This window comes from Anomaloglossus baeobatrachus, chromosome 7 (assembly GCF_048569485.1).
Source record: "Anomaloglossus baeobatrachus isolate aAnoBae1 chromosome 7, aAnoBae1.hap1, whole genome shotgun sequence".
NCBI classification, from domain to species: domain Eukaryota; kingdom Metazoa; phylum Chordata; class Amphibia; order Anura; family Aromobatidae; genus Anomaloglossus; species Anomaloglossus baeobatrachus.
In genome coordinates, this window is record NC_134359.1 from 205,174,557 (window position 1) to 205,201,473 (window position 26,917).

Genomic DNA, 26,917 nt, shown 5'->3' on the forward strand with positions numbered 1-26,917 from the left:
AAACTTTTCTAACATTTCAGTCTGGCAAAAGTAAACCCACTGTTTTCATTTGGCATGCTTGATGCCATCCTACATTGGCTGACATCTTCTTCCTTTTGAGTACTTTGACAACACAGATTTAGAATCTCTCCATTGCACTATCTAAGGAAGGGATATGAGAAAGACAAGTTTGACTTTATAGTATTTTTACAAGGAAAGTACATTGTTAAACATAGAAACTTCTGTAAGAGGCTATGAAAAGAAGGCACTGCTGAGATTCGAACTCAGGATCTCCTGTTTACAAGACAGGCGCTTTAACCAACTAAGCCACAGCACCACTTTGTTTAAGAGTAGGAAAGCACTACTGGTAGAATCGCCCTCACCTCATGTCTTTCAGTGTCCTTGAATGTCTAGAGATAGACGACTTATGCAAATTCTTTCTTTACTGGACTAATTTTTAGGGCTTCAATAGTGACAAAAAATACAATCTTTATTGAATTACTGATATTAAAACCCTAAACTTTGGTTAATCTCTGATAAAGTTTGAGCTTGTCCAACTCTTGACATAATCCACTGTTGTAGATATGATAAGAGCCACTTTGCCAGAAGCTCATACACAATCTTTAGTGAAATTGCACAGACTTGTCAAAATCCTCATTAGATCACATCATCTGGCTACAGACTCTTCCTGTAGACGAGCTGCCGAGTGGTTATGGCGTATGACTACTAATCCATTGTGCTCTGCATGCATGGTTTTTGAATCCCATACTTGTTGAAGTTACCTTCATCTCCAATGTTGAAACTCTAAATTATCTTTTTCAGCCCAAGCAGTGAGTATTTCCAGCATTTCCTGTTCAAGAAGGCTGCTATCAAACTTTTCTAACATTTCAGTCTGGCAAAAGTAAACCCACTGTTTTCATTTGGCATGCTTGATGCCATCCTACATTGGCTGACATCTTCTTCCTTTTGAGTACTTTGACAACACAGATTTAGAATCTCTCCATTGCACTATCTAAGGAAGGGATATGAGAAAGACAAGTTTGACTTTATAGTATTTTTACAAGGAAAGTACATTGTTAAACATAGAAACTTCTGTAAGAGGCTATGAAAAGAAGGCACTGCTGAGATTCGAACTCAGGATCTCCTGTTTACAAGACAGGCGCTTTAACCAACTAAGCCACAGCACCACTTTGTTTAAGAGTAGGAAAGCACTACTGGTAGAATCGCCCTCACCTCATGTCTTTCAGTGTCCTTGAATGTCTAGAGATAGACGACTTATGCAAATTCTTTCTTTACTGGACTAATTTTTAGGGCTTCAATAGTGACAAAAAATACAATCTTTATTGAATTACTGATATTAAAACCCTAAACTTTGGTTAATCTCTGATAAAGTTTGAGCTTGTCCAACTCTTGACATAATCCACTGTTGTAGATATGATAAGAGCCACTTTGCCAGAAGCTCATACACAATCTTTAGTGAAATTGCACAGACTTGTCAAAATCCTCATTAGATCACATCATCTGGCTACAGACTCTTCCTGTAGACGAGCTGCCGAGTGGTTATGGCGTATGACTACTAATCCATTGTGCTCTGCATGCATGGTTTTTGAATCCCATACTTGTTGAAGTTACCTTCATCTCCAATGTTGAAACTCTAAATTATCTTTTTCAGCCCAAGCAGTGAGTATTTCCAGCATTTCCTGTTCAAGAAGGCTGCTATCAAACTTTTCTAACATTTCAGTCTGGCAAAAGTAAACCCACTGTTTTCATTTGGCATGCTTGATGCCATCCTACATTGGCTGACATCTTCTTCCTTTTGAGTACTTTGACAACACAGATTTAGAATCTCTCCATTGCACTATCTAAGGAAGGGATTTGAGAAAGACAAGTTTGACTTTATAGTATTTTTACAAGGAAAGTACATTGTTAAACATAGAAACTTCTGTAAGAGGCTATGAAAAGAAGGCACTGCTGAGATTCGAACTCAGGATCTCCTGTTTACAAGACAGGCGCTTTAACCAACTAAGCCACAGCACCACTTTGTTTAAGAGTAGGAAAGCACTACTGGTAGAATCGCCCTCACCTCATGTCTTTCAGTGTCCTTGAATGTCTAGAGATAGATGACTTATGCAAATTCTTTCTTTACTGGACTAATTTTTAGGGCTTCAATAGTGACAAAAAATACAATCTTTATTGAATTACTGATATTAAAACCCTAAACTTTGGTTAATCTCTGATAAAGTTTGAGCTTGTCCAACTCTTGACATAATCCACTGTTGTAGATATGATAAGAGCCACTTTGCCAGAAGCTCATACACAATCTTTAGTGAAATTGCACAGACTTGTCAAAATCCTCATTAGATCACATCATCTGGCTACAGACTCTTCCTGTAGACGAGCTGCCGAGTGGTTATGGCGTATGACTACTAATCCATTGTGCTCTGCATGCATGGTTTTTGAATCCCATACTTGTTGAAGTTACCTTCATCTCCAATGTTGAAACTCTAAATTATCTTTTTCAGCCCAAGCAGTGAGTATTTCCAGCATTTCCTGTTCAAGAAGGCTGCTATCAAACTTTTCTAACATTTCAGTCTGGCAAAAGTAAACCCACTGTTTTCATTTGGCATGCTTGATGCCATCCTACATTGGCTGACATCTTCTTCCTTTTGAGTACTTTGACAACACAGATTTAGAATCTCTCCATTGCACTATCTAAGGAAGGGATATGAGAAAGACAAGTTTGACTTTATAGTATTTTTACAAGGAAAGTACATTGTTAAACATAGAAACTTCTGTAAGAGGCTATTAAAAGAAGGCACTGCTGAGATTTGAACTCAGGATCTCCTGATTACAAGACAGGCGCTTTAACCAACTAAGCAACAGCACCACTTTGTTTAAGAGTAGGAAAGCACTACTGGTAGAATCGCCCTCACCTCATGTCTTTCAGTGTCCTTGAATGTCTAGAGATAGACGACTAATGCAAATTCTTTCTTTACTGGACTAATTTTTAGGGCTTCAATAGTGACAAAAAATACAATCTTTATTGAATTACTGATATTAAAACCCTAAACTTTGGTTAATCTCTGATAAAGTTTGAGCTTGTCCAACTCTTGACATAATCCACTGTTGTAGATATGATAAGAGCCACTTTGCCAGAAGCTCATACACAATCTTTAGTGAAATTGCACAGACTTGTCAAAATCCTCATTAGATCACATCATCTGGCTACAGACTCTTCCTGTAGACGAGCTGCCGAGTGGTTATGGCGTATGACTACTAATCCATTGTGCTCTGCATGCATGGTTTTTGAATCCCATACTTGTTGAAGTTACCTTCATCTCCAATGTTGAAACTCTAAATTATCTGTTCAAGAAGGCTGCTATCAAACTTTTCTAACATTTCAGTCTGGCAAAAGTAAACCCACTGTTTTCATTTGGCATGCTTGATGCCATCCTACATTGGCTGACATCTTCTTCCTTTTGAGTACTTTGACAACACAGATTTAGAATCTCTCCATTGCACTATCTAAGGAAGGGATATGAGAAAGACAAGTTTGACTTTATAGTATTTTTACAAGGAAAGTACATTGTTAAACATAGAAACTTCTGTAAGAGGCTATTAAAAGAAGGCACTGCTGAGATTTGAACTCAGGATCTCCTGTTTACAAGACAGGCGCTTTAACCAACTAAGCCACAGCACCACTTTGTTTAAGAGTAGGAAAGCACTACTGGTAGAATCGCCCTCACCTCATGTCTTTCAGTGTCCTTGAATGTCTAGAGATAGACGACTTATGCAAATTCTTTCTTTACTGGACTAATTTTTAGGGCTTCAATAGTGACAAAAAATACAATCTTTATTGAATTACTGATATTAAAACCCTAAACTTTGGTTAATCTCTGATAAAGTTTGAGCTTGTCCAACTCTTGACATAATCCACTGTTGTAGATATGATAAGAGCCACTTTGCCAGAAGCTCATACACAATCTTTAGTGAAATTGCACAGACTTGTCAAAATCCTCATTAGATCACATCATCTGGCTACAGACTCTTCCTGTAGACGAGCTGCCGAGTGGTTATGGCGTATGACTACTAATCCATTGTGCTCTGCATGCATGGTTTTTGAATCCCATACTTGTTGAAGTTACCTTCATCTCCAATGTTGAAACTCTAAATTATCTTTTTCAGCCCAAGCAGTGAGTATTTCCAGCATTTCCTGTTCAAGAAGGCTGCTATCAAACTTTTCTAACATTTCAGTCTGGCAAAAGTAAACCCACTGTTTTCATTTGGCATGCTTGATGCCATCCTACATTGGCTGACATCTTCTTCCTTTTGAGTACTTTGACAACACAGATTTAGAATCTCTCCATTGCACTATCTAAGGAAGGGATATGAGAAAGACAAGTTTGACTTTATAGTATTTTTACAAGGAAAGTACATTGTTAAACATAGAAACTTCTGTAAGAGGCTATGAAAAGAAGGCACTGCTGAGATTCGAACTCAGGATCTCCTGTTTACAAGACAGGCGCTTTAACCAACTAAGCCACAGCACCACTTTGTTTAAGAGTAGGAAAGCACTACTGGTAGAATCGCCCTCACCTCATGTCTTTCAGTGTCCTTGAATGTCTAGAGATAGACGACTTATGCAAATTCTTTCTTTACTGGACTAATTTTTAGGGCTTCAATAGTGACAAAAAATACAATCTTTATTGAATTACTGATATTAAAACCCTAAACTTTGGTTAATCTCTGATAAAGTTTGAGCTTGTCCAACTCTTGACATAATCCACTGTTGTAGATATGATAAGAGCCACTTTGCCAGAAGCTCATACACAATCTTTAGTGAAATTGCACAGACTTGTCAAAATCCTCATTAGATCACATCATCTGGCTACAGACTCTTCCTGTAGACGAGCTGCCGAGTGGTTATGGCGTATGACTACTAATCCATTGTGCTCTGCATGCATGGTTTTTGAATCCCATACTTGTTGAAGTTACCTTCATCTCCAATGTTGAAACTCTAAATTATCTTTTTCAGCCCAAGCAGTGAGTATTTCCAGCATTTCCTGTTCAAGAAGGCTGCTATCAAACTTTTCTAACATTTCAGTCTGGCAAAAGTAAACCCACTGTTTTCATTTGGCATGCTTGATGCCATCCTACATTGGCTGACATCTTCTTCCTTTTGAGTACTTTGACAACACAGATTTAGAATCTCTCCATTGCACTATCTAAGGAAGGGATATGAGAAAGACAAGTTTGACTTTATAGTATTTTTACAAGGAAAGTACATTGTTAAACATAGAAACTTCTGTAAGAGGCTATGAAAAGAAGGCACTGCTGAGATTCGAACTCAGGATCTCCTGTTTACAAGACAGGCGCTTTAACCAACTAAGCCACAGCACCACTTTGTTTAAGAGTAGGAAAGCACTACTGGTAGAATCGCCCTCACCTCATGTCTTTCAGTGTCCTTGAATGTCTAGAGATAGACGACTTATGCAAATTCTTTCTTTACTGGACTAATTTTTAGGGCTTCAATAGTGACAAAAAATACAATCTTTATTGAATTACTGATATTAAAACCCTAAACTTTGGTTAATCTCTGATAAAGTTTGAGCTTGTCCAACTCTTGACATAATCCACTGTTGTAGATATGATAAGAGCCACTTTGCCAGAAGCTCATACACAATCTTTAGTGAAATTGCACAGACTTGTCAAAATCCTCATTAGATCACATCATCTGGCTACAGACTCTTCCTGTAGACGAGCTGCCGAGTGGTTATGGCGTATGACTACTAATCCATTGTGCTCTGCATGCATGGTTTTTGAATCCCATACTTGTTGAAGTTACCTTCATCTCCAATGTTGAAACTCTAAATTATCTTTTTCAGCCCAAGCAGTGAGTATTTCCAGCATTTCCTGTTCAAGAAGGCTGCTATCAAACTTTTCTAACATTTCAGTCTGGCAAAAGTAAACCCACTGTTTTCATTTGGCATGCTTGATGCCATCCTACATTGGCTGACATCTTCTTCCTTTTGAGTACTTTGACAACACAGATTTAGAATCTCTCCATTGCACTATCTAAGGAAGGGATATGAGAAAGACAAGTTTGACTTTATAGTATTTTTACAAGGAAAGTACATTGTTAAACATAGAAACTTCTGTAAGAGGCTATGAAAAGAAGGCACTGCTGAGATTCGAACTCAGGATCTCCTGTTTACAAGACAGGCGCTTTAACCAACTAAGCCACAGCACCACTTTGTTTAAGAGTAGGAAAGCACTACTGGTAGAATCGCCCTCACCTCATGTCTTTCAGTGTCCTTGAATGTCTAGAGATAGACGACTTATGCAAATTCTTTCTTTACTGGACTAATTTTTAGGGCTTCAATAGTGACAAAAAATACAATCTTTATTGAATTACTGATATTAAAACCCTAAACTTTGGTTAATCTCTGATAAAGTTTGAGCTTGTCCAACTCTTGACATAATCCACTGTTGTAGATATGATAAGAGCCACTTTGCCAGAAGCTCATACACAATCTTTAGTGAAATTGCACAGACTTGTCAAAATCCTCATTAGATCACATCATCTGGCTACAGACTCTTCCTGTAGACGAGCTGCCGAGTGGTTATGGCGTATGACTACTAATCCATTGTGCTCTGCATGCATGGTTTTTGAATCCCATACTTGTTGAAGTTACCTTCATCTCCAATGTTGAAACTCTAAATTATCTTTTTCAGCCCAAGCAGTGAGTATTTCCAGCATTTCCTGTTCAAGAAGGCTGCTATCAAACTTTTCTAACATTTCAGTCTGGCAAAAGTAAACCCACTGTTTTCATTTGGCATGCTTGATGCCATCCTACATTGGCTGACATCTTCTTCCTTTTGAGTACTTTGACAACACAGATTTAGAATCTCTCCATTGCACTATCTAAGGAAGGGATTTGAGAAAGACAAGTTTGACTTTATAGTATTTTTACAAGGAAAGTACATTGTTAAACATAGAAACTTCTGTAAGAGGCTATGAAAAGAAGGCACTGCTGAGATTCGAACTCAGGATCTCCTGTTTACAAGACAGGCGCTTTAACCAACTAAGCCACAGCACCACTTTGTTTAAGAGTAGGAAAGCACTACTGGTAGAATCGCCCTCACCTCATGTCTTTCAGTGTCCTTGAATGTCTAGAGATAGATGACTTATGCAAATTCTTTCTTTACTGGACTAATTTTTAGGGCTTCAATAGTGACAAAAAATACAATCTTTATTGAATTACTGATATTAAAACCCTAAACTTTGGTTAATCTCTGATAAAGTTTGAGCTTGTCCAACTCTTGACATAATCCACTGTTGTAGATATGATAAGAGCCACTTTGCCAGAAGCTCATACACAATCTTTAGTGAAATTGCACAGACTTGTCAAAATCCTCATTAGATCACATCATCTGGCTACAGACTCTTCCTGTAGACGAGCTGCCGAGTGGTTATGGCGTATGACTACTAATCCATTGTGCTCTGCATGCATGGTTTTTGAATCCCATACTTGTTGAAGTTACCTTCATCTCCAATGTTGAAACTCTAAATTATCTTTTTCAGCCCAAGCAGTGAGTATTTCCAGCATTTCCTGTTCAAGAAGGCTGCTATCAAACTTTTCTAACATTTCAGTCTGGCAAAAGTAAACCCACTGTTTTCATTTGGCATGCTTGATGCCATCCTACATTGGCTGACATCTTCTTCCTTTTGAGTACTTTGACAACACAGATTTAGAATCTCTCCATTGCACTATCTAAGGAAGGGATATGAGAAAGACAAGTTTGACTTTATAGTATTTTTACAAGGAAAGTACATTGTTAAACATAGAAACTTCTGTAAGAGGCTATTAAAAGAAGGCACTGCTGAGATTTGAACTCAGGATCTCCTGATTACAAGACAGGCGCTTTAACCAACTAAGCAACAGCACCACTTTGTTTAAGAGTAGGAAAGCACTACTGGTAGAATCGCCCTCACCTCATGTCTTTCAGTGTCCTTGAATGTCTAGAGATAGACGACTAATGCAAATTCTTTCTTTACTGGACTAATTTTTAGGGCTTCAATAGTGACAAAAAATACAATCTTTATTGAATTACTGATATTAAAACCCTAAACTTTGGTTAATCTCTGATAAAGTTTGAGCTTGTCCAACTCTTGACATAATCCACTGTTGTAGATATGATAAGAGCCACTTTGCCAGAAGCTCATACACAATCTTTAGTGAAATTGCACAGACTTGTCAAAATCCTCATTAGATCACATCATCTGGCTACAGACTCTTCCTGTAGACGAGCTGCCGAGTGGTTATGGCGTATGACTACTAATCCATTGTGCTCTGCATGCATGGTTTTTGAATCCCATACTTGTTGAAGTTACCTTCATCTCCAATGTTGAAACTCTAAATTATCTTTTTCAGCCCAAGCAGTGAGTATTTCCAGCATTTCCTGTTCAAGAAGGCTGCTATCAAACTTTTCTAACATTTCAGTCTGGCAAAAGTAAACCCACTGTTTTCATTTGGCATGCTTGATGCCATCCTACATTGGCTGACATCTTCTTCCTTTTGAGTACTTTGACAACACAGATTTAGAATCTCTCCATTGCACTATCTAAGGAAGGGATATGAGAAAGACAAGTTTGACTTTATAGTATTTTTACAAGGAAAGTACATTGTTAAACATAGAAACTTCTGTAAGAGGCTATGAAAAGAAGGCACTGCTGAGATTCGAACTCAGGATCTCCTGTTTACAAGACAGGCGCTTTAACCAACTAAGCCACAGCACCACTTTGTTTAAGAGTAGGAAAGCACTACTGGTAGAATCGCCCTCACCTCATGTCTTTCAGTGTCCTTGAATGTCTAGAGATAGACGACTTATGCAAATTCTTTCTTTACTGGACTAATTTTTAGGGCTTCAATAGTGACAAAAAATACAATCTTTATTGAATTACTGATATTAAAACCCTAAACTTTGGTTAATCTCTGATAAAGTTTGAGCTTGTCCAACTCTTGACATAATCCACTGTTGTAGATATGATAAGAGCCACTTTGCCAGAAGCTCATACACAATCTTTAGTGAAATTGCACAGACTTGTCAAAATCCTCATTAGATCACATCATCTGGCTACAGACTCTTCCTGTAGACGAGCTGCCGAGTGGTTATGGCGTATGACTACTAATCCATTGTGCTCTGCATGCATGGTTTTTGAATCCCATACTTGTTGAAGTTACCTTCATCTCCAATGTTGAAACTCTAAATTATCTTTTTCAGCCCAAGCAGTGAGTATTTCCAGCATTTCCTGTTCAAGAAGGCTGCTATCAAACTTTTCTAACATTTCAGTCTGGCAAAAGTAAACCCACTGTTTTCATTTGGCATGCTTGATGCCATCCTACATTGGCTGACATCTTCTTCCTTTTGAGTACTTTGACAACACAGATTTAGAATCTCTCCATTGCACTATCTAAGGAAGGGATATGAGAAAGACAAGTTTGACTTTATAGTATTTTTACAAGGAAAGTACATTGTTAAACATAGAAACTTCTGTAAGAGGCTATGAAAAGAAGGCACTGCTGAGATTCGAACTCAGGATCTCCTGTTTACAAGACAGGCGCTTTAACCAACTAAGCCACAGCACCACTTTGTTTAAGAGTAGGAAAGCACTACTGGTAGAATCGCCCTCACCTCATGTCTTTCAGTGTCCTTGAATGTCTAGAGATAGACGACTTATGCAAATTCTTTCTTTACTGGACTAATTTTTAGGGCTTCAATAGTGACAAAAAATACAATCTTTATTGAATTACTGATATTAAAACCCTAAACTTTGGTTAATCTCTGATAAAGTTTGAGCTTGTCCAACTCTTGACATAATCCACTGTTGTAGATATGATAAGAGCCACTTTGCCAGAAGCTCATACACAATCTTTAGTGAAATTGCACAGACTTGTCAAAATCCTCATTAGATCACATCATCTGGCTACAGACTCTTCCTGTAGACGAGCTGCCGAGTGGTTATGGCGTATGACTACTAATCCATTGTGCTCTGCATGCATGGTTTTTGAATCCCATACTTGTTGAAGTTACCTTCATCTCCAATGTTGAAACTCTAAATTATCTTTTTCAGCCCAAGCAGTGAGTATTTCCAGCATTTCCTGTTCAAGAAGGCTGCTATCAAACTTTTCTAACATTTCAGTCTGGCAAAAGTAAACCCACTGTTTTCATTTGGCATGCTTGATGCCATCCTACATTGGCTGACATCTTCTTCCTTTTGAGTACTTTGACAACACAGATTTAGAATCTCTCCATTGCACTATCTAAGGAAGGGATTTGAGAAAGACAAGTTTGACTTTATAGTATTTTTACAAGGAAAGTACATTGTTAAACATAGAAACTTCTGTAAGAGGCTATGAAAAGAAGGCACTGCTGAGATTCGAACTCAGGATCTCCTGTTTACAAGACAGGCGCTTTAACCAACTAAGCCACAGCACCACTTTGTTTAAGAGTAGGAAAGCACTACTGGTAGAATCGCCCTCACCTCATGTCTTTCAGTGTCCTTGAATGTCTAGAGATAGACGACTTATGCAAATTCTTTCTTTACTGGACTAATTTTTAGGGCTTCAATAGTGACAAAAAATACAATCTTTATTGAATTACTGATATTAAAACCCTAAACTTTGGTTAATCTCTGATAAAGTTTGAGCTTGTCCAACTCTTGACATAATCCACTGTTGTAGATATGATAAGAGCCACTTTGCCAGAAGCTCATACACAATCTTTAGTGAAATTGCACAGACTTGTCAAAATCCTCATTAGATCACATCATCTGGCTACAGACTCTTCCTGTAGACGAGCTGCCGAGTGGTTATGGCGTATGACTACTAATCCATTGTGCTCTGCATGCATGGTTTTTGAATCCCATACTTGTTGAAGTTACCTTCATCTCCAATGTTGAAACTCTAAATTATCTTTTTCAGCCCAAGCAGTGAGTATTTCCAGCATTTCCTGTTCAAGAAGGCTGCTATCAAACTTTTCTAACATTTCAGTCTGGCAAAAGTAAACCCACTGTTTTCATTTGGCATGCTTGATGCCATCCTACATTGGCTGACATCTTCTTCCTTTTGAGTACTTTGACAACACAGATTTAGAATCTCTCCATTGCACTATCTAAGGAAGGGATTTGAGAAAGACAAGTTTGACTTTATAGTATTTTTACAAGGAAAGTACATTGTTAAACATAGAAACTTCTGTAAGAGGCTATGAAAAGAAGGCACTGCTGAGATTCGAACTCAGGATCTCCTGTTTACAAGACAGGCGCTTTAACCAACTAAGCCACAGCACCACTTTGTTTAAGAGTAGGAAAGCACTACTGGTAGAATCGCCCTCACCTCATGTCTTTCAGTGTCCTTGAATGTCTAGAGATAGATGACTTATGCAAATTCTTTCTTTACTGGACTAATTTTTAGGGCTTCAATAGTGACAAAAAATACAATCTTTATTGAATTACTGATATTAAAACCCTAAACTTTGGTTAATCTCTGATAAAGTTTGAGCTTGTCCAACTCTTGACATAATCCACTGTTGTAGATATGATAAGAGCCACTTTGCCAGAAGCTCATACACAATCTTTAGTGAAATTGCACAGACTTGTCAAAATCCTCATTAGATCACATCATCTGGCTACAGACTCTTCCTGTAGACGAGCTGCCGAGTGGTTATGGCGTATGACTACTAATCCATTGTGCTCTGCATGCATGGTTTTTGAATCCCATACTTGTTGAAGTTACCTTCATCTCCAATGTTGAAACTCTAAATTATCTTTTTCAGCCCAAGCAGTGAGTATTTCCAGCATTTCCTGTTCAAGAAGGCTGCTATCAAACTTTTCTAACATTTCAGTCTGGCAAAAGTAAACCCACTGTTTTCATTTGGCATGCTTGATGCCATCCTACATTGGCTGACATCTTCTTCCTTTTGAGTACTTTGACAACACAGATTTAGAATCTCTCCATTGCACTATCTAAGGAAGGGATATGAGAAAGACAAGTTTGACTTTATAGTATTTTTACAAGGAAAGTACATTGTTAAACATAGAAACTTCTGTAAGAGGCTATTAAAAGAAGGCACTGCTGAGATTTGAACTCAGGATCTCCTGATTACAAGACAGGCGCTTTAACCAACTAAGCAACAGCACCACTTTGTTTAAGAGTAGGAAAGCACTACTGGTAGAATCGCCCTCACCTCATGTCTTTCAGTGTCCTTGAATGTCTAGAGATAGACGACTAATGCAAATTCTTTCTTTACTGGACTAATTTTTAGGGCTTCAATAGTGACAAAAAATACAATCTTTATTGAATTACTGATATTAAAACCCTAAACTTTGGTTAATCTCTGATAAAGTTTGAGCTTGTCCAACTCTTGACATAATCCACTGTTGTAGATATGATAAGAGCCACTTTGCCAGAAGCTCATACACAATCTTTAGTGAAATTGCACAGACTTGTCAAAATCCTCATTAGATCACATCATCTGGCTACAGACTCTTCCTGTAGACGAGCTGCCGAGTGGTTATGGCGTATGACTACTAATCCATTGTGCTCTGCATGCATGGTTTTTGAATCCCATACTTGTTGAAGTTACCTTCATCTCCAATGTTGAAACTCTAAATTATCTTTTTCAGCCCAAGCAGTGAGTATTTCCAGCATTTCCTGTTCAAGAAGGCTGCTATCAAACTTTTCTAACATTTCAGTCTGGCAAAAGTAAACCCACTGTTTTCATTTGGCATGCTTGATGCCATCCTACATTGGCTGACATCTTCTTCCTTTTGAGTACTTTGACAACACAGATTTAGAATCTCTCCATTGCACTATCTAAGGAAGGGATATGAGAAAGACAAGTTTGACTTTATAGTATTTTTACAAGGAAAGTACATTGTTAAACATAGAAACTTCTGTAAGAGGCTATGAAAAGAAGGCACTGCTGAGATTCGAACTCAGGATCTCCTGTTTACAAGACAGGCGCTTTAACCAACTAAGCCACAGCACCACTTTGTTTAAGAGTAGGAAAGCACTACTGGTAGAATCGCCCTCACCTCATGTCTTTCAGTGTCCTTGAATGTCTAGAGATAGACGACTTATGCAAATTCTTTCTTTACTGGACTAATTTTTAGGGCTTCAATAGTGACAAAAAATACAATCTTTATTGAATTACTGATATTAAAACCCTAAACTTTGGTTAATCTCTGATAAAGTTTGAGCTTGTCCAACTCTTGACATAATCCACTGTTGTAGATATGATAAGAGCCACTTTGCCAGAAGCTCATACACAATCTTTAGTGAAATTGCACAGACTTGTCAAAATCCTCATTAGATCACATCATCTGGCTACAGACTCTTCCTGTAGACGAGCTGCCGAGTGGTTATGGCGTATGACTACTAATCCATTGTGCTCTGCATGCATGGTTTTTGAATCCCATACTTGTTGAAGTTACCTTCATCTCCAATGTTGAAACTCTAAATTATCTTTTTCAGCCCAAGCAGTGAGTATTTCCAGCATTTCCTGTTCAAGAAGGCTGCTATCAAACTTTTCTAACATTTCAGTCTGGCAAAAGTAAACCCACTGTTTTCATTTGGCATGCTTGATGCCATCCTACATTGGCTGACATCTTCTTCCTTTTGAGTACTTTGACAACACAGATTTAGAATCTCTCCATTGCACTATCTAAGGAAGGGATATGAGAAAGACAAGTTTGACTTTATAGTATTTTTACAAGGAAAGTACATTGTTAAACATAGAAACTTCTGTAAGAGGCTATGAAAAGAAGGCACTGCTGAGATTCGAACTCAGGATCTCCTGTTTACAAGACAGGCGCTTTAACCAACTAAGCCACAGCACCACTTTGTTTAAGAGTAGGAAAGCACTACTGGTAGAATCGCCCTCACCTCATGTCTTTCAGTGTCCTTGAATGTCTAGAGATAGACGACTTATGCAAATTCTTTCTTTACTGGACTAATTTTTAGGGCTTCAATAGTGACAAAAAATACAATCTTTATTGAATTACTGATATTAAAACCCTAAACTTTGGTTAATCTCTGATAAAGTTTGAGCTTGTCCAACTCTTGACATAATCCACTGTTGTAGATATGATAAGAGCCACTTTGCCAGAAGCTCATACACAATCTTTAGTGAAATTGCACAGACTTGTCAAAATCCTCATTAGATCACATCATCTGGCTACAGACTCTTCCTGTAGACGAGCTGCCGAGTGGTTATGGCGTATGACTACTAATCCATTGTGCTCTGCATGCATGGTTTTTGAATCCCATACTTGTTGAAGTTACCTTCATCTCCAATGTTGAAACTCTAAATTATCTTTTTCAGCCCAAGCAGTGAGTATTTCCAGCATTTCCTGTTCAAGAAGGCTGCTATCAAACTTTTCTAACATTTCAGTCTGGCAAAAGTAAACCCACTGTTTTCATTTGGCATGCTTGATGCCATCCTACATTGGCTGACATCTTCTTCCTTTTGAGTACTTTGACAACACAGATTTAGAATCTCTCCATTGCACTATCTAAGGAAGGGATATGAGAAAGACAAGTTTGACTTTATAGTATTTTTACAAGGAAAGTACATTGTTAAACATAGAAACTTCTGTAAGAGGCTATTAAAAGAAGGCACTGCTGAGATTTGAACTCAGGATCTCCTGATTACAAGACAGGCGCTTTAACCAACTAAGCAACAGCACCACTTTGTTTAAGAGTAGGAAAGCACTACTGGTAGAATCGCCCTCACCTCATGTCTTTCAGTGTCCTTGAATGTCTAGAGATAGACGACTAATGCAAATTCTTTCTTTACTGGACTAATTTTTAGGGCTTCAATAGTGACAAAAAATACAATCTTTATTGAATTACTGATATTAAAACCCTAAACTTTGGTTAATCTCTGATAAAGTTTGAGCTTGTCCAACTCTTGACATAATCCACTGTTGTAGATATGATAAGAGCCACTTTGCCAGAAGCTCATACACAATCTTTAGTGAAATTGCACAGACTTGTCAAAATCCTCATTAGATCACATCATCTGGCTACAGACTCTTCCTGTAGACGAGCTGCCGAGTGGTTATGGCGTATGACTACTAATCCATTGTGCTCTGCATGCATGGTTTTTGAATCCCATACTTGTTGAAGTTACCTTCATCTCCAATGTTGAAACTCTAAATTATCTTTTTCAGCCCAAGCAGTGAGTATTTCCAGCATTTCCTGTTCAAGAAGGCTGCTATCAAACTTTTCTAACATTTCAGTCTGGCAAAAGTAAACCCACTGTTTTCATTTGGCATGCTTGATGCCATCCTACATTGGCTGACATCTTCTTCCTTTTGAGTACTTTGACAACACAGATTTAGAATCTCTCCATTGCACTATCTAAGGAAGGGATATGAGAAAGACAAGTTTGACTTTATAGTATTTTTACAAGGAAAGTACATTGTTAAACATAGAAACTTCTGTAAGAGGCTATGAAAAGAAGGCACTGCTGAGATTCGAACTCAGGATCTCCTGTTTACAAGACAGGCGCTTTAACCAACTAAGCCACAGCACCACTTTGTTTAAGAGTAGGAAAGCACTACTGGTAGAATCGCCCTCACCTCATGTCTTTCAGTGTCCTTGAATGTCTAGAGATAGACGACTTATGCAAATTCTTTCTTTACTGGACTAATTTTTAGGGCTTCAATAGTGACAAAAAATACAATCTTTATTGAATTACTGATATTAAAACCCTAAACTTTGGTTAATCTCTGATAAAGTTTGAGCTTGTCCAACTCTTGACATAATCCACTGTTGTAGATATGATAAGAGCCACTTTGCCAGAAGCTCATACACAATCTTTAGTGAAATTGCACAGACTTGTCAAAATCCTCATTAGATCACATCATCTGGCTACAGACTCTTCCTGTAGACGAGCTGCCGAGTGGTTATGGCGTATGACTACTAATCCATTGTGCTCTGCATGCATGGTTTTTGAATCCCATACTTGTTGAAGTTACCTTCATCTCCAATGTTGAAACTCTAAATTATCTTTTTCAGCCCAAGCAGTGAGTATTTCCAGCATTTCCTGTTCAAGAAGGCTGCTATCAAACTTTTCTAACATTTCAGTCTGGCAAAAGTAAACCCACTGTTTTCATTTGGCATGCTTGATGCCATCCTACATTGGCTGACATCTTCTTCCTTTTGAGTACTTTGACAACACAGATTTAGAATCTCTCCATTGCACTATCTAAGGAAGGGATATGAGAAAGACAAGTTTGACTTTATAGTATTTTTACAAGGAAAGTACATTGTTAAACATAGAAACTTCTGTAAGAGGCTATGAAAAGAAGGCACTGCTGAGATTCGAACTCAGGATCTCCTGTTTACAAGACAGGCGCTTTAACCAACTAAGCCACAGCACCACTTTGTTTAAGAGTAGGAAAGCACTACTGGTAGAATCGCCCTCACCTCATGTCTTTCAGTGTCCTTGAATGTCTAGAGATAGACGACTTATGCAAATTCTTTCTTTACTGGACTAATTTTTAGGGCTTCAATAGTGACAAAAAATACAATCTTTATTGAATTACTGATATTAAAACCCTAAACTTTGGTTAATCTCTGATAAAGTTTGAGCTTGTCCAACTCTTGACATAATCCACTGTTGTAGATATGATAAGAGCCACTTTGCCAGAAGCTCATACACAATCTTTAGTGAAATTGCACAGACTTGTCAAAATCCTCATTAGATCACATCATCTGGCTACAGACTCTTCCTGTAGACGAGCTGCCGAGTGGTTATGGCGTATGACTACTAATCCATTGTGCTCTGCATGCATGGTTTTTGAATCCCATACTTGTTGAAGTTACCTTCATCTCCAATGTTGAAACTCTAAATTATCTTTTTCAGCCCAAGCAGTGAGTATTTCCAGCATTTCCTGTTCAAGAAGGCTGCTATCAAACTTTTCTAACATTTCAGTCTGGCAAAAGTAAACCCACTGTTTTCATTTGGCATGCTTGATGCCATCCTACATTGGCTGACATCTTCTTCCTTTTGAGTACTTTGACAACACAGATTTAGAATCTCTCCATTGCACTATCTAAGGAAGGGATTTGAGAAAGACAAGTTTGACTTTATAGTATTTTTACAAGGAAAGTACATTGTTAAACATAGAAACTTCTGTAAGAGGCTATGAAAAGAAGGCACTGCTGAGATTCGAACTCAGGATCTCCTGTTTACAAGACAGGCGCTTTAACCAACTAAGCCACAGCACCACTTTGTTTAAGAGTAGGAAAGCACTACTGGTAGAATCGCCCTCACCTCATGTCTTTCAGTGTCCTTGAATGTCTAGAGATAGATGACTTATGCAAATTCTTTCTTTACTGGACTAATTTTTAGGGCTTCAATAGTGACAAAAAATACAATCTTTATTGAATTACTGATATTAAAACCCTAAACTTTGGTTAATCTCTGATAAAGTTTGAGCTTGTCCAACTCTTGACATAATCCACTGTTGTAGATATGATAAGAGCCACTTTGCCAGAAGCTCATACACAATCTTTAGTGAAATTGCACAGACTTGTCAAAATCCTCATTAGATCACATCATCTGGCTACAGACTCTTCCTGTAGACGAGCTGCCGAGTGGTTATGGCGTATGACTACTAATCCATTGTGCTCTGCATGCATGGTTTTTGAATCCCATACTTGTTGAAGTTACCTTCATCTCCAATGTTGAAACTCTAAATTATCTTTTTCAGCCCAAGCAGTGAGTATTTCCAGCATTTCCTGTTCAAGAAGGCTGCTATCAAACTTTTCTAACATTTCAGTCTGGCAAAAGTAAACCCACTGTTTTCATTTGGCATGCTTGATGCCATCCTACATTGGCTGACATCTTCTTCCTTTTGAGTACTTTGACAACACAGATTTAGAATCTCTCCATTGCACTATCTAAGGAAGGGATATGAGAAAGACAAGTTTGACTTTATAGTATTTTTACAAGGAAAGTACATTGTTAAACATAGAAACTTCTGTAAGAGGCTATTAAAAGAAGGCACTGCTGAGATTTGAACTCAGGATCTCCTGATTACAAGACAGGCGCTTTAACCAACTAAGCAACAGCACCACTTTGTTTAAGAGTAGGAAAGCACTACTGGTAGAATCGCCCTCACCTCATGTCTTTCAGTGTCCTTGAATGTCTAGAGATAGACGACTAATGCAAATTCTTTCTTTACTGGACTAATTTTTAGGGCTTCAATAGTGACAAAAAATACAATCTTTATTGAATTACTGATATTAAAACCCTAAACTTTGGTTAATCTCTGATAAAGTTTGAGCTTGTCCAACTCTTGACATAATCCACTGTTGTAGATATGATAAGAGCCACTTTGCCAGAAGCTCATACACAATCTTTAGTGAAATTGCACAGACTTGTCAAAATCCTCATTAGATCACATCATCTGGCTACAGACTCTTCCTGTAGACGAGCTGCCGAGTGGTTATGGCGTATGACTACTAATCCATTGTGCTCTGCATGCATGGTTTTTGAATCCCATACTTGTTGAAGTTACCTTCATCTCCAATGTTGAAACTCTAAATTATCTGTTCAAGAAGGCTGCTATCAAACTTTTCTAACATTTCAGTCTGGCAAAAGTAAACCCACTGTTTTCATTTGGCATGCTTGATGCCATCCTACATTGGCTGACATCTTCTTCCTTTTGAGTACTTTGACAACACAGATTTAGAATCTCTCCATTGCACTATCTAAGGAAGGGATATGAGAAAGACAAGTTTGACTTTATAGTATTTTTACAAGGAAAGTACATTGTTAAACATAGAAACTTCTGTAAGAGGCTATTAAAAGAAGGCACTGCTGAGATTTGAACTCAGGATCTCCTGTTTACAAGACAGGCGCTTTAACCAACTAAGCCACAGCACCACTTTGTTTAAGACTAGGAAAGCACTACTGGTAGAATCGCCCTCACCTCATGTCTTTCAGTGTCCTTGAATGTCTAGAGATAGACGACTTATGCAAATTCTTTCTTTACTGGACTAATTTTTAGGGCTTCAATAGTGACAAAAAATACAATCTTTATTGAATTACTGATATTAAAACCCTAAACTTTGGTTAATCTCTGATAAAGTTTGAGCTTGTCCAACTCTTGACATAATCCACTGTTGTAGATATGATAAGAGCCACTTTGCCAGAAGCTCATACACAATCTTTAGTGAAATTGCACAGACTTGTCAAAATCCTCATTAGATCACATCATCTGGCTACAGACTCTTCCTGTAGACGAGCTGCCGAGTGGTTATGGCGTATGACTACTAATCCATTGTGCTCTGCATGCATGGTTTTTGAATCCCATACTTGTTGAAGTTACCTTCATCTCCAATGTTGAAACTCTAAATTATCTTTTTCAGCCCAAGCAGTGAGTATTTCCAGCATTTCCTGTTCAAGAAGGCTGCTATCAAACTTTTCTAACATTTCAGTCTGGCAAAAGTAAACCCACTGTTTTCATTTGGCATGCTTGATGCCATCCTACATTGGCTGACATCTTCTTCCTTTTGAGTACTTTGACAACACAGATTTAGAATCTCTCCATTGCACTATCTAAGGAAGGGATATGAGAAAGACAAGTTTGACTTTATAGTATTTTTACAAGGAAAGTACATTGTTAAACATAGAAACTTCTGTAAGAGGCTATGAAAAGAAGGCACTGCTGAGATTCGAACTCAGGATCTCCTGTTTACAAGACAGGCGCTTTAACCAACTAAGCCACAGCACCACTTTGTTTAAGAGTAGGAAAGCACTACTGGTAGAATCGCCCTCACCTCATGTCTTTCAGTGTCCTTGAATGTCTAGAGATAGACGACTTATGCAAATTCTTTCTTTACTGGACTAATTTTTAGGGCTTCAATAGTGACAAAAAATACAATCTTTATTGAATTACTGATATTAAAACCCTAAACTTTGGTTAATCTCTGATAAAGTTTGAGCTTGTCCAACTCTTGACATAATCCACTGTTGTAGATATGATAAGAGCCACTTTGCCAGAAGCTCATACACAATCTTTAGTGAAATTGCACAGACTTGTCAAAATCCTCATTAGATCACATCATCTGGCTACAGACTCTTCCTGTAGACGAGCTGCCGAGTGGTTATGGCGTATGACTACTAATCCATTGTGCTCTGCATGCATGGTTTTTGAATCCCATACTTGTTGAAGTTACCTTCATCTCCAATGTTGAAACTCTAAATTATCTTTTTCAGCCCAAGCAGTGAGTATTTCCAGCATTTCCTGTTCAAGAAGGCTGCTATCAAACTTTTCTAACATTTCAGTCTGGCAAAAGTAAACCCACTGTTTTCATTTGGCATGCTTGATGCCATCCTACATTGGCTGACATCTTCTTCCTTTTGAGTACTTTGACAACACAGATTTAGAATCTCTCCATTGCACTATCTAAGGAAGGGATTTGAGAAAGACAAGTTTGACTTTATAGTATTTTTACAAGGAAAGTACATTGTTAAACATAGAAACTTCTGTAAGAGGCTATGAAAAGAAGGCACTGCTGAGATTCGAACTCAGGATCTCCTGTTTACAAGACAGGCGCTTTAACCAACTAAGCCACAGCACCACTTTGTTTAAGAGTAGGAAAGCACTACTGGTAGAATCGCCCTCACCTCATGTCTTTCAGTGTCCTTGAATGTCTAGAGATAGATGACTTATGCAAATTCTTTCTTTACTGGACTAATTTTTAGGGCTTCAATAGTGACAAAAAATACAATCTTTATTGAATTACTGATATTAAAACCCTAAACTTTGGTTAATCTCTGATAAAGTTTGAGCTTGTCCAACTCTTGACATAATCCACTGTTGTAGATATGATAAGAGCCACTTTGCCAGAAGCTCATACACAATCTTTAGTGAAATTGCACAGACTTGTCAAAATCCTCATTAGATCACATCATCTGGCTACAGACTCTTCCTGTAGACGAGCTGCCGAGTGGTTATGGCGTATGACTACTAATCCATTGTGCTCTGCATGCATGGTTTTTGAATCCCATACTTGTTGAAGTTACCTTCATCTCCAATGTTGAAACTCTAAATTATCTTTTTCAGCCCAAGCAGTGAGTATTTCCAGCATTTCCTGTTCAAGAAGGCTGCTATCAAACTTTTCTAACATTTCAGTCTGGCAAAAGTAAACCCACTGTTTTCATTTGGCATGCTTGATGCCATCCTACATTGGCTGACATCTTCTTCCTTTTGAGTACTTTGACAACACAGATTTAGAATCTCTCCATTGCACTATCTAAGGAAGGGATATGAGAAAGACAAGTTTGACTTTATAGTATTTTTACAAGGAAAGTACATTGTTAAACATAGAAACTTCTGTAAGAGGCTATTAAAAGAAGGCACTGCTGAGATTTGAACTCAGGATCTCCTGATTACAAGACAGGCGCTTTAACCAACTAAGCAACAGCACCACTTTGTTTAAGAGTAGGAAAGCACTACTGGTAGAATCGCCCTCACCTCATGTCTTTCAGTGTCCTTGAATGTCTAGAGATAGACGACTAATGCAAATTCTTTCTTTACTGGACTAATTTTTAGGGCTTCAATAGTGACAAAAAATACAATCTTTATTGAATTACTGATATTAAAACCCTAAACTTTGGTTAATCTCTGATAAAGTTTGAGCTTGTCCAACTCTTGACATAATCCACTGTTGTAGATATGATAAGAGCCACTTTGCCAGAAGCTCATACACAATCTTTAGTGAAATTGCACAGACTTGTCAAAATCCTCATTAGATCACATCATCTGGCTACAGACTCTTCCTGTAGACGAGCTGCCGAGTGGTTATGGCGTATGACTACTAATCCATTGTGCTCTGCATGCATGGTTTTTGAATCCCATACTTGTTGAAGTTACCTTCATCTCCAATGTTGAAACTCTAAATTATCTGTTCAAGAAGGCTGCTATCAAACTTTTCTAACATTTCAGTCTGGCAAAAGTAAACCCACTGTTTTCATTTGGCATGCTTGATGCCATCCTACATTGGCTGACATCTTCTTCCTTTTGAGTACTTTGACAACACAGATTTAGAATCTCTCCATTGCACTATCTAAGGAAGGGATATGAGAAAGACAAGTTTGACTTTATAGTATTTTTACAAGGAAAGTACATTGTTAAACATAGAAACTTCTGTAAGAGGCTATGAAAAGAAGGCACTGCTGAGATTCGAACTCAGGATCTCCTGTTTACAAGACAGGCGCTTTAACCAACTAAGCCACAGCACCACTTTGTTTAAGAGTAGGAAAGCACTACTGGTAGAATCGCCCTCACCTCATGTCTTTCAGTGTCCTTGAATGTCTAGAGATAGACGACTTATGCAAATTCTTTCTTTACTGGACTAATTTTTAGGGCTTCAATAGTGACAAAAAATACAATCTTTATTGAATTACTGATATTAAAACCCTAAACTTTGGTTAATCTCTGATAAAGTTTGAGCTTGTCCAACTCTTGACATAATCCACTGTTGTAGATATGATAAGAGCCACTTTGCCAGAAGCTCATACACAATCTTTAGTGAAATTGCACAGACTTGTCAAAATCCTCATTAGATCACATCATCTGGCTACAGACTCTTCCTGTAGACGAGCTGCCGAGTGGTTATGGCGTATGACTACTAATCCATTGTGCTCTGCATGCATGGTTTTTGAATCCCATACTTGTTGAAGTTACCTTCATCTCCAATGTTGAAACTCTAAATTATCTGTTCAAGAAGGCTGCTATCAAACTTTTCTAACATTTCAGTCTGGCAAAAGTAAACCCACTGTTTTCATTTGGCATGCTTGATGCCATCCTACATTGGCTGACATCTTCTTCCTTTTGAGTACTTTGACAACACAGATTTAGAATCTCTCCATTGCACTATCTAAGGAAGGGATATGAGAAAGACAAGTTTGACTTTATAGTATTTTTACAAGGAAAGTACATTGTTAAACATAGAAACTTCTGTAAGAGGCTATTAAAAGAAGGCACTGCTGAGATTTGAACTCAGGATCTCCTGTTTACAAGACAGGCGCTTTAACCAACTAAGCCACAGCACCACTTTGTTTAAGAGTAGGAAAGCACTACTGGTAGAATCGCCCTCACCTCATGTCTTTCAGTGTCCTTGAATGTCTAGAGATAGACGACTTATGCAAATTCTTTCTTTACTGGACTAATTTTTAGGGCTTCAATAGTGACAAAAAATACAATCTTTATTGAATTACTGATATTAAAACCCTAAACTTTGGTTAATCTCTGATAAAGTTTGAGCTTGTCCAACTCTTGACATAATCCACTGTTGTAGATATGATAAGAGCCACTTTGCCAGAAGCTCATACACAATCTTTAGTGAAATTGCACAGACTTGTCAAAATCCTCATTAGATCACATCATCTGGCTACAGACTCTTCCTGTAGACGAGCTGCCGAGTGGTTATGGCGTATGACTACTAATCCATTGTGCTCTGCATGCATGGTTTTTGAATCCCATACTTGTTGAAGTTACCTTCATCTCCAATGTTGAAACTCTAAATTATCTTTTTCAGCCCAAGCAGTGAGTATTTCCAGCATTTCCTGTTCAAGAAGGCTGCTATCAAACTTTTCTAACATTTCAGTCTGGCAAAAGTAAACCCACTGTTTTCATTTGGCATGCTTGATGCCATCCTACATTGGCTGACATCTTCTTCCTTTTGAGTACTTTGACAACACAGATTTAGAATCTCTCCATTGCACTATCTAAGGAAGGGATTTGAGAAAGACAAGTTTGACTTTATAGTATTTTTACAAGGAAAGTACATTGTTAAACATAGAAACTTCTGTAAGAGGCTATGAAAAGAAGGCACTGCTGAGATTCGAACTCAGGATCTCCTGTTTACAAGACAGGCGCTTTAACCAACTAAGCCACAGCACCACTTTGTTTAAGAGTAGGAAAGCACTACTGGTAGAATCGCCCTCACCTCATGTCTTTCAGTGTCCTTGAATGTCTAGAGATAGATGACTTATGCAAATTCTTTCTTTACTGGACTAATTTTTAGGGCTTCAATAGTGACAAAAAATACAATCTTTATTGAATTACTGATATTAAAACCCTAAACTTTGGTTAATCTCTGATAAAGTTTGAGCTTGTCCAACTCTTGACATAATCCACTGTTGTAGATATGATAAGAGCCACTTTGCCAGAAGCTCATACACAATCTTTAGTGAAATTGCACAGACTTGTCAAAATCCTCATTAGATCACATCATCTGGCTACAGACTCTTCCTGTAGACGAGCTGCCGAGTGGTTATGGCGTATGACTACTAATCCATTGTGCTCTGCATGCATGGTTTTTGAATCCCATACTTGTTGAAGTTACCTTCATCTCCAATGTTGAAACTCTAAATTATCTTTTTCAGCCCAAGCAGTGAGTATTTCCAGCATTTCCTGTTCAAGAAGGCTGCTATCAAACTTTTCTAACATTTCAGTCTGGCAAAAGTAAACCCACTGTTTTCATTTGGCATGCTTGATGCCATCCTACATTGGCTGACATCTTCTTCCTTTTGAGTACTTTGACAACACAGATTTAGAATCTCTCCATTGCACTATCTAAGGAAGGGATATGAGAAAGACAAGTTTGACTTTATAGTATTTTTACAAGGAAAGTACATTGTTAAACATAGAAACTTCTGTAAGAGGCTATTAAAAGAAGGCACTGCTGAGATTTGAACTCAGGATCTCCTGATTACAAGACAGGCGCTTTAACCAACTAAGCAACAGCACCACTTTGTTTAAGAGTAGGAAAGCACTACTGGTAGAATCGCCCTCACCTCATGTCTTTCAGTGTCCTTGAATGTCTAGAGATAGACGACTAATGCAAATTCTTTCTTTACTGGACTAATTTTTAGGGCTTCAATAGTGACAAAAAATACAATCTTTATTGAATTACTGATATTAAAACCCTAAACTTTGGTTAATCTCTGATAAAGTTTGAGCTTGTCCAACTCTTGACATAATCCACTGTTGTAGATATGATAAGAGCCACTTTGCCAGAAGCTCATACACAATCTTTAGTGAAATTGCACAGACTTGTCAAAATCCTCATTAGATCACATCATCTGGCTACAGACTCTTCCTGTAGACGAGCTGCCGAGTGGTTATGGCGTATGACTACTAATCCATTGTGCTCTGCATGCATGGTTTTTGAATCCCATACTTGTTGAAGTTACCTTCATCTCCAATGTTGAAACTCTAAATTATCTGTTCAAGAAGGCTGCTATCAAACTTTTCTAACATTTCAGTCTGGCAAAAGTAAACCCACTGTTTTCATTTGGCATGCTTGATGCCATCCTACATTGGCTGACATCTTCTTCCTTTTGAGTACTTTGACAACACAGATTTAGAATCTCTCCATTGCACTATCTAAGGAAGGGATATGAGAAAGACAAGTTTGACTTTATAGTATTTTTACAAGGAAAGTACATTGTTAAACATAGAAACTTCTGTAAGAGGCTATGAAAAGAAGGCACTGCTGAGATTCGAACTCAGGATCTCCTGTTTACAAGACAGGCGCTTTAACCAACTAAGCCACAGCACCACTTTGTTTAAGAGTAGGAAAGCACTACTGGTAGAATCGCCCTCACCTCATGTCTTTCAGTGTCCTTGAATGTCTAGAGATAGACGACTTATGCAAATTCTTTCTTTACTGGACTAATTTTTAGGGCTTCAATAGTGACAAAAAATACAATCTTTATTGAATTACTGATATTAAAACCCTAAACTTTGGTTAATCTCTGATAAAGTTTGAGCTTGTCCAACTCTTGACATAATCCACTGTTGTAGATATGATAAGAGCCACTTTGCCAGAAGCTCATACACAATCTTTAGTGAAATTGCACAGACTTGTCAAAATCCTCATTAGATCACATCATCTGGCTACAGACTCTTCCTGTAGACGAGCTGCCGAGTGGTTATGGCGTATGACTACTAATCCATTGTGCTCTGCATGCATGGTTTTTGAATCCCATACTTGTTGAAGTTACCTTCATCTCCAATGTTGAAACTCTAAATTATCTTTTTCAGCCCAAGCAGTGAGTATTTCCAGCATTTCCTGTTCAAGAAGGCTGCTATCAAACTTTTCTAACATTTCAGTCTGGCAAAAGTAAACCCACTGTTTTCATTTGGCATGCTTGATGCCATCCTACATTGGCTGACATCTTCTTCCTTTTGAGTACTTTGACAACACAGATTTAGAATCTCTCCTTTGCACTATCTAAGGAAGGGATATGAGAAAGACAAGTTTGACTTTATAGTATTTTTACAAGGAAAGTACACTGTTAAACATAGAAACTTCAGTACTGAGGCTATGAAAAGAAGGCACTGCTGAGATTCGAACTCAGGATCTCCTGTTTACGAGACAGGCGCTTTAACCAACTAAGCCACAGCACCACTTTGTGTAAGAGTAGAAAAGCACTACTGGTAGAGTCGCCCTCACCTCATGTCTTTCAGTGTCCTTGAATGTCTAGAGATAGACGACTTATGCAAATTCTTTCTTTACTGGACTAATTTTTAGGGCTTCAATAGTGACAAAAAATACAATCTTTATTGAATTACTGATATTAAAACCCTAAACTTTGGTTAATCTCTGATAAAGTTTGAGCTTGTCCAACTCTTGACATAATCCACTGTTGTAGATATGATAAGAGCCACTTTGCCAGAAGCTCATACACAATCTTTAGTGAAATTGCACAGACTTGTCAAAATCCTCATTAGATCACATCATCTGGCTACAGACTCTTCCTGTAGACGAGCTGCCGAGTGGTTATGGCGTATGACTACTAATCCATTGTGCTCTGCATGCATGGTTTTTGAATCCCATACTTG

The 26,917-nt window shown here is 38.0% G+C and overlaps 22 non-coding genes across 22 annotated transcripts; all 22 read right to left on the bottom strand.

The window, feature by feature from the left end:
* Window positions 1–242: 242 nt before the first annotated feature.
* Window positions 243–316, bottom strand: TRNAT-UGU (transfer RNA threonine (anticodon UGU)). Its single transcript has one exon. It is a non-coding gene; the product is annotated as a tRNA-Thr (tRNA).
* A 776-nt stretch (window positions 317–1,092) lies between these two features.
* Window positions 1,093–1,166, bottom strand: TRNAT-UGU (transfer RNA threonine (anticodon UGU)). Its single transcript has one exon. It is a non-coding gene; the product is annotated as a tRNA-Thr (tRNA).
* Window positions 1,167–1,942: 776 nt separating this feature from the next.
* On the bottom strand, window positions 1,943–2,016 carry TRNAT-UGU (transfer RNA threonine (anticodon UGU)). The gene has a single exon. It is a non-coding gene; the product is annotated as a tRNA-Thr (tRNA).
* A 2,439-nt stretch (window positions 2,017–4,455) lies between these two features.
* TRNAT-UGU (transfer RNA threonine (anticodon UGU)) lies at window positions 4,456–4,529 on the bottom strand. Its single transcript has one exon. It is a non-coding gene; the product is annotated as a tRNA-Thr (tRNA).
* A 776-nt stretch (window positions 4,530–5,305) lies between these two features.
* TRNAT-UGU (transfer RNA threonine (anticodon UGU)) lies at window positions 5,306–5,379 on the bottom strand. The gene has a single exon. It is a non-coding gene; the product is annotated as a tRNA-Thr (tRNA).
* A 776-nt stretch (window positions 5,380–6,155) lies between these two features.
* TRNAT-UGU (transfer RNA threonine (anticodon UGU)) lies at window positions 6,156–6,229 on the bottom strand. The gene has a single exon. It is a non-coding gene; the product is annotated as a tRNA-Thr (tRNA).
* Window positions 6,230–7,005: 776 nt separating this feature from the next.
* TRNAT-UGU (transfer RNA threonine (anticodon UGU)) lies at window positions 7,006–7,079 on the bottom strand. Its single transcript has one exon. It is a non-coding gene; the product is annotated as a tRNA-Thr (tRNA).
* A 1,626-nt stretch (window positions 7,080–8,705) lies between these two features.
* TRNAT-UGU (transfer RNA threonine (anticodon UGU)) lies at window positions 8,706–8,779 on the bottom strand. The gene has a single exon. It is a non-coding gene; the product is annotated as a tRNA-Thr (tRNA).
* Window positions 8,780–9,555: 776 nt separating this feature from the next.
* TRNAT-UGU (transfer RNA threonine (anticodon UGU)) lies at window positions 9,556–9,629 on the bottom strand. The gene has a single exon. It is a non-coding gene; the product is annotated as a tRNA-Thr (tRNA).
* A 776-nt stretch (window positions 9,630–10,405) lies between these two features.
* TRNAT-UGU (transfer RNA threonine (anticodon UGU)) lies at window positions 10,406–10,479 on the bottom strand. The gene has a single exon. It is a non-coding gene; the product is annotated as a tRNA-Thr (tRNA).
* A 776-nt stretch (window positions 10,480–11,255) lies between these two features.
* Window positions 11,256–11,329, bottom strand: TRNAT-UGU (transfer RNA threonine (anticodon UGU)). Its single transcript has one exon. It is a non-coding gene; the product is annotated as a tRNA-Thr (tRNA).
* Window positions 11,330–12,955: 1,626 nt separating this feature from the next.
* Window positions 12,956–13,029, bottom strand: TRNAT-UGU (transfer RNA threonine (anticodon UGU)). The gene has a single exon. It is a non-coding gene; the product is annotated as a tRNA-Thr (tRNA).
* Window positions 13,030–13,805: 776 nt separating this feature from the next.
* TRNAT-UGU (transfer RNA threonine (anticodon UGU)) lies at window positions 13,806–13,879 on the bottom strand. The gene has a single exon. It is a non-coding gene; the product is annotated as a tRNA-Thr (tRNA).
* A 1,626-nt stretch (window positions 13,880–15,505) lies between these two features.
* On the bottom strand, window positions 15,506–15,579 carry TRNAT-UGU (transfer RNA threonine (anticodon UGU)). Its single transcript has one exon. It is a non-coding gene; the product is annotated as a tRNA-Thr (tRNA).
* Window positions 15,580–16,355: 776 nt separating this feature from the next.
* Window positions 16,356–16,429, bottom strand: TRNAT-UGU (transfer RNA threonine (anticodon UGU)). Its single transcript has one exon. It is a non-coding gene; the product is annotated as a tRNA-Thr (tRNA).
* A 776-nt stretch (window positions 16,430–17,205) lies between these two features.
* On the bottom strand, window positions 17,206–17,279 carry TRNAT-UGU (transfer RNA threonine (anticodon UGU)). The gene has a single exon. It is a non-coding gene; the product is annotated as a tRNA-Thr (tRNA).
* Window positions 17,280–19,718: 2,439 nt separating this feature from the next.
* Window positions 19,719–19,792, bottom strand: TRNAT-UGU (transfer RNA threonine (anticodon UGU)). The gene has a single exon. It is a non-coding gene; the product is annotated as a tRNA-Thr (tRNA).
* Window positions 19,793–20,568: 776 nt separating this feature from the next.
* TRNAT-UGU (transfer RNA threonine (anticodon UGU)) lies at window positions 20,569–20,642 on the bottom strand. The gene has a single exon. It is a non-coding gene; the product is annotated as a tRNA-Thr (tRNA).
* A 1,589-nt stretch (window positions 20,643–22,231) lies between these two features.
* TRNAT-UGU (transfer RNA threonine (anticodon UGU)) lies at window positions 22,232–22,305 on the bottom strand. The gene has a single exon. It is a non-coding gene; the product is annotated as a tRNA-Thr (tRNA).
* Window positions 22,306–23,894: 1,589 nt separating this feature from the next.
* On the bottom strand, window positions 23,895–23,968 carry TRNAT-UGU (transfer RNA threonine (anticodon UGU)). The gene has a single exon. It is a non-coding gene; the product is annotated as a tRNA-Thr (tRNA).
* A 1,589-nt stretch (window positions 23,969–25,557) lies between these two features.
* Window positions 25,558–25,631, bottom strand: TRNAT-UGU (transfer RNA threonine (anticodon UGU)). Its single transcript has one exon. It is a non-coding gene; the product is annotated as a tRNA-Thr (tRNA).
* Window positions 25,632–26,408: 777 nt separating this feature from the next.
* Window positions 26,409–26,482, bottom strand: TRNAT-CGU (transfer RNA threonine (anticodon CGU)). The gene has a single exon. It is a non-coding gene; the product is annotated as a tRNA-Thr (tRNA).
* Between the last annotated feature and the right edge of the window lie 435 nt (window positions 26,483–26,917).